We start from the raw sequence: 9794 nt of genomic DNA on the forward strand, positions 1-9794 counted from the left end.
ATTTTCCCTCTCTCGAGATTCCTTAAGGGCTTTGTAAGTGTTGACAGACGTGAACTGATAACGCTGGGGTCTGTTTCGAGTTGATACACAAAGGAAGCCACAAGCAATGGCAATTTCAAGTATTTTTTAATGCTTTAAACTGATGAAAAATTAAGATTTATTGATTTAAAGGCACTTATTTACAGAAATTTGATTTAGTTTAGATGAAAGAAAAGTACTTATCTTAAAATTCCAGGCTTTTGGGGTATATCCTTACATTGTCCGCTGTTTTATTCTCGTCAACATCGGAGCCGAAATTCATTGGAATGATATAGGTTTTGTAGGGGAAAAATAAACATTTTTCAAAGAAATTTAATTGATAATCACCAAGAGGAAAGGAAAAATTTTCACTTTTTTACGGAGCGCAGCGATCGTGCTGCCGCTTGCCTCGGTGATCACACAGCCCTCTTTTCCAGGACACTTTACTGGGAAACATGTGCTCTTTACAGCGACACGGTTACAGTTGCATTAGTCATTCTTATAAGCAAAAGACATCAGCTTTTTCAAAAAATAATTCTGTCATGCATTTGCCAAGAGAACGGAAAAAAGTCCAAAAGAAACATTCAGAGTGCTTTTCAAAACAAAGTTGAAAGTTAATCTGCAGAATTTTACTTCGATAATAATAAAACATCTCTGATTTGATCTCAAAATTAATTTTTATTTATCGAATCAATTTTAAATAGATCTTTGCAAATTGGTTCATAAAACTTCACAATACGCCAAAATAGTTCAGATTAAGGAAAAATACAATAAAGTATGCTTAAAACAACTAAGAAAAAGCACATTTTGAGCATCCTTAACAGAAGACATTTTCGCTCCACTAACTTTACGAGTAGCACACCAGCGGCCGAGCGGTATAAGCCGTTGAACACTGGTAGTTCGTTCCGTGGTTCAAGTCCCGGCGAACGGGCTGGCTGCATGGGCGTTTTCGTGGTTTTCCCCATGTGTAACGTGGATACGAGCCAGTTTCCCTTAAAAAGACCTCCATGGGGAGTCTCTCCCTGTCCATGTAGTGCCTAAGGGCGGAGCACGTAATAAATAAAAAAAATAATAATATCTTTACGAGTACTCATTAAATTTTTATTTATTTTTTAATTATTTATTTATTTTTTTTTTTTTTTTTTTTTTTTTTGTTGTTGAACATTTAACTTTCAATGGTTGGCTAATCTTTGGAATATGGTAACAGGCAGTTTGGCGACATTTTGGTAGGCGATAAAGGTTACTACCTAGGACTTTGGCAATAACGTGAGAAGTACCCAGTTCCAATTACGGATTTTTTGTCTAAGAGAAATGAGAGATTATGAGATATGACATGTGACATTTATGGACGAAGGACAGCTCTTCAATCGGAAAAGGGGGGAAATTTGTAAAAATATCTGCAGTACTTTATAGCATTTTGTATTTAGCTTCATTCTGTGTTGCATGAAACAGTGTTGCTTAATTTTTGGATCCCATGGCCCTATCTAATGTGAATTCGAAATTTTTATTGCGTTTATCTGATAATCCAAAAGAATTGCTTGAATGCTGTATGAGTGTAGGATTAATTGCGGATAAGTATGAATGTCCAAAATGTGGGAATGAAATGAGATTGTGTGAAAGGAAGAATATTACAGATAAGTTTGAATGGCGGTGAAAGAAATGTGGTGAAAATGGACATTTTGTGATCCGCCATGCACTCAAGGTTCTGTAGAAGATTAGGTAAGTTAGTATTTTTAATCATTTGAGGATATTATTTTTATGCATTGTTGTAAATATAAGGAATAAATAAGATAATATGCTATTATTGGAAAATTTTTATTAGCAATGAATTAGTTTAAAGTAATTAACATTTCAAGTTAATTTTTATTAATTTATTGTATGTGTTTATTTCTATTTTAAGTAGTGTTTTTTAATTAAACTATATTTTAATTAAATGATAGTTATTTTGGGAATTATATATTTGTAGCATTTTGGAATACGTTTCAGCAGAAGTAAACGTGCATGGAAATAATTTAAATATTTGACACTAAGTATTAGCAACCATTTTTAATGTTTGCGTTATAAATTCCCAGGTGACGTTTATAATAAATAATTTAGAGGGAAAAGTTTTTGGATATTTTATACGTGCAAATGTTCATCCTTGGAAACGGTATATACTTTTTCGCGGTCAGGTAATTTCATATATGTCCTTTTTACCGATTTTAAAGATTTATAAAATTTTCCTGCATTTCCGTGCAAATTTTTCTAATTTATGAGAAAAAAGCTTTGTACATAGATAAAGTCAAGAGTGTGCGCAATTCTGGGATTTTTTTTAAGTAAAAATAGGTCAACGTGTACATGGTTACCATGTATGTGCCATTCTAAAAACCTTGGCAAGGAGTTTGCAAACCTGCACTTTCTCCCAATTTTGCAGTTAATATTTGTCATGATTAAGCACTTTTGTTCCATAAAATTTATAGCATAAGCGTAATTTGGCTAGCAGATTGTTGGAAAAAATGTTGAGAAAATAAAAAAAAAAAAATAAATAAACCTGTCTTTACTTCATGAAGACAAAATGGTGCAAAAAAAAAAAAGTAGAAGGTTGTTGTAGAAGGGTTCTTGCCAAATTTTCACGAAAAATCTCCAAGTTACCATAATCCAAAGATTAACACAATGGTTTTACGAGAAACAGCACTTGATAGAGAGACTCTAAATTTGAAACAAATTAAACAAAATTGGTTTATACACATGCAGCGCAATTACACTGGCCTGTTCGGAAGAGAAGACCCCATTGGACAGGGAAAATATTAGGCCACACAGAGATGAAAATGTTTAGCCTCCTCCTCGTAATGCAAAAGGAGGCCACTTGGGAAAAAATTACACTACAGTAGTAATTTCGAAACCACTAGAATATAAAAAAAGCACCAATTCAGACAATTCAATATGGAATTCAAAACCTAAATTAATGCACAAATTAATGTACAAATGCTAACCTAAACATTAAAACATAATGTGAAGCGATCATGTAAAATAAATAACTAGTAAAACTCCAATATAAAGCAACATGTGAGAAGGGACGTACAAATTATAACATTCAAGCATTTCTAATGGAAATAAAGTTAAGATAAAACAAGAATTACCAGCCACAGATGTCTTTTTGCTCTGCATTATTTGTCCGTTCCATCTTCGTTCTTTTTCTTTAACGATATCATGTTCTGCAATCCAAGAGTGCACAAAAATGATGACAAATTACACTAAAAGAGGCCAAGGGGGAAAGAAAGGAATCATTAGATTTTAACTACTTTGAAATTAAAGAATAATTATACACAAGGAGAAATATCTAATACCGTTTCTTAATATATAAAACTTCAAAAGTAGCCTTCTTTGTTTTAAATTCCAGCAATGTGCTACATTGTTACTAAAATCATGACTGCAGTTGATAGAAAAGCAAATGATTTTCCTCTTTGTTTTAAATTCCAGCAATGTGCTACATTGTTACTAAAATCATGACTGCAGTTGATAGAAAAGCAACTGATTTTCCTAATACAACAGAAGTACAGTAAGCGAAAGGGTTTTTTAATGTACGGCTACAACATGAACAATAAAAGAAAAAAATTTAGACAGTTATTATGGATACACACAATAAAAGGGATAATGATCTTCGAGGTGAGTAAATAATTTCAGCGCTGGTAGAAAGACGGCACCAAAAGACAATAAGCAGGTAATTTTAAATGACAAATAAAGAAAATAACCTTTACTGTCAGGTTTGAAGCAGGTGTTATATATTAAACTATCTTAATTCATACACAGAATTAGTTACATAACAGATCAAAAAAGAGTAAGAATCAAACTCGCAATATATTAACACTAAAAGAGCTATACATATATACTTTTAAAGATTTGTTAAATAAAAGAAGTTTTAAAGTTAAATAAATAAATATGTTAAATAAAAGAAGAATTGGGTGCTTATAAAACCCCTTGATAATAAAAACGCTCATTACGAAGAAGAGCTTTTTAACCTAAGATAAGATGAAAGAATTGTTAAATAACACAAAAGCAATGTCTGATCTTCTAGAGGAGATTGACCCAATTAAAGAAAAAACAGGACACTTTAAAAGAGCTACTGGGAAACATGTGCTCTTTACAGCGACACGGTTACAGTTGCATTAGTCATTCTTATAAGCAAAAGACATCAGCTTTTTCAAATAATAATTCTGTCATGCATTTGCCAAGAGAACGGAAAAAAGTCCAAAAGAAACATTCAGAGTGCTTTTCAAAACAAAGTTGAAAGTTAATCTGCAGAATTTTACTTCGATAATAATAAAACATCTCTGATTTGATCTCAAAATTAATTTTTATTTATCGAATCAATTTTAAATAGATCTATGCAAAATGGTTCATAAAACTTCACAATACGCCAAAATAGTTCAGATTAAGGAAAAATACAATAAAGTATGCTTAAAACAACTAATAAAAAGCACATTTTGAGCATCCTTAACAGAAGACATTTTCGCTCCACTAACTTTACGAGTAGCACACCAGCGGCCGAGCGGTATAAGCCGTTGAACACTGGTAGTTCGTTCCGTGGTTCAAGTCCCGGCGAACGGGCTGGCTGCATGGGCGTTTTCGTGGTTTTCCCCATGTGTAACGTGGATACGAGCCAGTTTCCCTTAAAAAGACCTCCACGGGGAGTCTCTCCCTGTCCATGTAGTGCCTAAGGGCGGAGCACGTAATAAATAAAAAAAAATAATAATATCTTTACGAGTACTCATTAAATTTTTATTTATTTTTTAATTATTTATTTATTTATTTTTTTGTTGTTGAACATTTAACTTTTAATGGTTGGCTAATCTTTGGAATATGGTAACAGGCAGTTTGGCAACATTTTGGTAGGCGATAAAGTTTACTACCTAGGACTTTGGCAATAATGTGAGAAGTACCCAGTTCCAATTACGGATTTTTTGTCTGAGAGAAATGAGAGATCATGAGATATGTCATGTGACATTTATGGACGAAGGACAGCTCTTCAATCGGAAAAGGGGGGAAATTTGGAAAAATATCTGCAGTACTTTATAGCATTTTGTATTTAGCTTCATTCTGTGTTGTGTGAAACAGTGTTGCTTAATTTTTGGATCCCATGGCGCTATCTAATGTGAATTCGAAATTTTTATTGCGTTTATCTGATAATCCAAAAGAATTGCTTGAATGCTGTATGAGTGTAGGATTAATTGCGGATAAGTATGAATGTCCAAAATGTGGGAATGAAATGAGATTGTGTGAAAGGAAGGATATTACAGATAAGTTTGAATGGCGGTGAAAGAAATGTGGTGAAAATGGACATTTTGTGATCCGCCATACACTCAAGGTTCTGTAGAAGATTAGGTAAGTTAGTATTTTTAATCATTTGAGGATATTATTTTTATGCATTGTTGTAAATATAAGGAATAAATAAGATAATATGCTATTATTGGAAAATTTTTATTAGCAATGGATTAGTTTAAAGTAATTAACATTTTAAGTTAATTTTTATTAATTTATTGTATGTGTTTATTTCTATTTTAAGTAGTTTTTTTTAATTAAAATATATTTTAATTAAATGATAGTTATTTTGGGAATTTTATGTTTGTAGCATTTTGGAATACGTTTCAGCAGAAGTAAACGTGCATGGAAATAATTTAAATATTTGACACTAAGTATTAGCAACCATTTTTAATGTTTGCGTTATAAATTCGCAGGTGACGTTTATAATAGATAATTTAGAGGGAAAAGTTTTTGGATATTTTATATGTGCAAATGTTCATCCTTGGAAACGGTATATACTTTTTCGCGATCAGGTAATTTCATATATGTCCTTTTTACCGACTTTAAAGATTTATAAAATTTTCCTGCATTTTCGTGCAAATTTTTCTAATTTATGAGAAAAAAGCTTTGTACATAGATAAAGTCAAGAGTGTGCGCAATTCTGGGATTTTTTTTAAGTAAAAATAGGTCAACGTGTACATGGTTACCATGTATGTGCCATTCTAAAAACCTTGGCAAGGAGTTTGCAAACCTGCACTTTCCCCAATTTTGCAGTTAATATTTGTCATGATTAAGCACTTTTGTTCCATAAAATTTATAGCATAAGCGTAATTTGGCTAGCAGATTGTTGGAAAAAATGTTGAGAAAATAAAAAAAAAAATAAACCTGTCTTTACTTCATGAAGACAAAATGGTGCAAAAAAAAAAAAAAAGTAGAAGGTTGTTGTAGAAGGGTTCTTGCCAAATTTTCACGAAAAATCTCCAAGTTACCATAATCCAAAGATTAAGACAATGGTTTTACGAGAAACACCACTTGATAGAGAGACTCTAAAGTTGAAAAAAATTAAACAAAATTGGTTTATACACATGCAGTACAATTACACTGGCCTGTTCGGAAGAGAAGACCCCATTGGACAGGGAAAATATTAGGCCACACAGAGATGAAAATGTTTAGCCTCCTCCTCGTAATGCAAAAGGAGGCCACTTGGGAAAAAATACACTACAGCAGTAATTTTGAAACCACTACGAAGCCACGGAACTCTAAAAAATCTCAAACTTCGGATAATTATAGTGTGATTAACAGTTCAACCTCACTTCGAATATTACAATACAATATAAAGAAAGCACCAATTCAGACAATTCAATATGGAATTCAAAACCTAAATTAATGCACAAATTAATGTACAAATGCTAACCTAAACATTAAAACATAATGTGAAGCGATCATGTAAAATAAATAACTAGTAAAACTCCAATATAAAGCAACATGTGAGAAGGGACGTACAAATTATAACATTCAAGCATTTCTAATGGAACTTAAGTTAAGATAAAACAAGAATTACCAGCCACAGATGTCTTTTTGCTCTGCATTATTTGTCCGTTCCATCTTCGTTCTTTTTCTTTAACGATATCATGTTCTGCAATCCAAGAGTGCACAAAAATGATGACAAATTACACTAGAAGAGGCCAAGGGGGGAAAGAAAGGAATCATTAGATTTTAACTACTTTGAAATTAAAGAATAATTATACACAAGGAGAAATATCTAATACCGTTTCTTAATATATAAAACTTCAAAAGTAGCCTTCTTTGTTTTAAATTCCAGCAATGTGCTACATTGTTACTAAAATCATGACTGCAGTTGATAGAAAAGCAAATGATTTTCCTAATACGACAGAAGTACAGTAAGCGAAAGGGTTTTTTAATGTACGGCTACAACATGAACAATAAAAGAAAAAAATTTAGACAGTTATTATGGATACACACAATAAAAGGGATAATGATCTTCGAGAAGAATAAATTATTTCAGCGATGGTAGAAAGATGGCAGCGAAAGACAATAAGCAGGTAATTTTAAATGACAAATAAACAAAATAAACTTTACTGTTAGCTTTGAAGCAGGTGTTATATATTAAACTACCTTAATTCACACACACAATTAGTGACATCTTGGAAAGTTAAGTCATATACCTTAAAAGTATTTCAATCAGAATTTTAACCTAAGAAACGTATCTAAAATTTTAAGTTCTTACTTAGGTACTCTCATCCATGAGAGGTGAGAACTTAGTCCAATGTACGAGGGTTTATCCTGAAATATTACCAGGTCACTTTCAATGAAATGATAGCAATATTTCACCGAGGAAAACAACACAGCTAGCTGACCGGATTCCACCCCGACTTAAATACAGCAAACCAAAACATATCGAATGCCGTTTTTCCAAGATGAAGTCGTCCGCTTTTTCTCAAAATCGCGTCCCAATGCAAAGAGAGGGAGAGGTGGGGTGAGCGGTCATTTCCGTTGTCCAAGGTGGGGTCGTCCGCTTTTCTCAAAATGGCTTCCCAATTCAAAGAGAGATCGTGACCATTTTTCAGTCTTTTCCAAGATGGGGAAAGAAGAAAACTTAGGATGGAATAACACAAGAGACAGGGAAAAAAAAAAAAAAACCGCCATCTTGTCATTTTCTGATAGGGTACCGGTGTTCGAATACTTTTGTAACCGACTGTACAGGAAATTGAGGGAAGAAACGTTCGTGTACAAAACGTCAGACGCGCCGATAATCACAAATCCTTCCAGTGCTCTCAAAAAGGTAAAGAATTTCCTGCGAAATGTGTCCCCTGTGGAGGAGGACATGCATCCTGTAGTAAGGAATGCCCTAAAAGACCAGGAAATACAGATATTGAAAAAATTAATGAAGTTTCTTCATTAACACCAAATGCATTTAAGCCCCGTACAACAAATCATATGCGGCGATTACCAAGAGCAACCCAAGGACGGTTAACGACAGGAAAACCTCAATAATAATAACAACTCTATAAATAACGATAAAGAAGACCAATCCTCCAAAAAAAGACGAAAATCAGTAAACAGAGACATAGAAGAACAACACTTTTGAAGAATTCACCGGGTTCATTACTGAAATTTATCAAATTTACCAGCAATACCAGCAGGCTTCTAACCCCGACACCAGGCTCAAGACTGCAATGGCAGCACTAAAGATGTTCATCCAGAACGAGCATGAATATTTACGCCCATACGGCTAATCCAAATACCATGCAACATATTTATTATGCCGAGTTTATGTTTTATAATAGTAATAATATTAAAAATCAAAAATTTGAAATTCAAAACTACATCAACCAGCACAGTCTGGATGTAATTTTGTTAAATGAAACCCACCTCAAATCAAATGACAAATTTAAAATTCCCAATTACAACATCTATAGATCTGACCGTCTTCATAAGCGTGGTGGCGGTATAGCTATTCTCATCAAAAAAAAGCCTAAACAGTACCATCTTTCCTCTTCCCCTTATGAGCTTTGAAGCAAGTGCATGTATTTTCAACAGTGATAATAAAGAATATCTCACCATTGCTGTTTATAAGCCACTCAACAAAAGCCTCCACACTCAAGATCTTGACTATATTCTCAACTTTGGTTATCCAACTATTCTTGCTGGGGACTTAATTGTAAGCACGGTAACTGGAACTCCACGCGAATAATCCAGACGGAATTATTACCATCAACAACCCTGATATCAACATTTATGGTCCAGATGAACCTATGGATCTTCATCAAATCTCAAATACTTCTGATGTATTAGACATCTTAATTACCTTCAATGTTCCTCAAATACCTTTTCTCCAAGTGGATAAAGAACTTTTTTCAGATCACCTACCAGTACGATTCACTTTATATGGCTTAAAGCATGGTCTTCCGCCTATAAAGTGCCTTATTAATTGGGAAAACTATGCTTATCACCTTGAAGAAAACATATCTGCTACCACTAAAATGACTAATAACAGCGAAATTCATGATGCCACAGCCTATCTTAGCAGTAAAATCAACGAAGCCCTCAACCACGCCAAATGTATTCCAAAACAGACTAATTATACGCTCCCACACAATATTAGACAGAAAATTACAGAGAAAAATTAACTAAGAAAAATTTATCAACGTTCTCACTCCACCCAAGACAAAAGAAGATTTAATGCTGCCAATCGAAACCTCAGAAAACTTATCCAAGTGTACGGAAACAATTGCTGGGATAACTTCATTGAAAGTCTTTCGCACACCGACCATTCTGTGTGGAAAGTTGCTAAAGTCTCCGAAGCACTCCCTCCAATATTGGACCAATTCTAGATGATAATAACACCAAAATTTACGATCATAAGAAAATTGTCAACCTCTTCTCTGATAACTATGAACAACAGTTTAATATAAATAATTTCCCACACCCGAATGATATCAACATTATCAATCCCTTGACCGATTTCCTCTGCA

General features: G+C 33.3%; 1 long non-coding RNA gene across 1 annotated transcript; it reads right to left on the reverse strand.

The window, feature by feature from the left end:
• Nucleotides 1-4375: 4375 nt before the first annotated feature.
• On the reverse strand, nucleotides 4376-7977 carry LOC146992755 (uncharacterized). The gene is made up of 3 exons (XR_015039067.1): nucleotides 7547-7977; nucleotides 6860-6973; nucleotides 4376-4711 (listed from the first exon to the last, which is right to left on the reverse strand). It is a non-coding gene; the product is annotated as an uncharacterized LOC146992755 (long non-coding RNA).
• Between the last annotated feature and the right edge of the window lie 1817 nt (nucleotides 7978-9794).

This window comes from Stegodyphus dumicola, chromosome X2 (genome assembly GCF_044657685.1).
Source record: "Stegodyphus dumicola isolate Sdum_Otavi_A_Nest chromosome X2, ASM4465768v1".
In the NCBI taxonomy this organism is placed as follows: Eukaryota; Metazoa; Arthropoda; class Arachnida; order Araneae; family Eresidae; genus Stegodyphus; species Stegodyphus dumicola.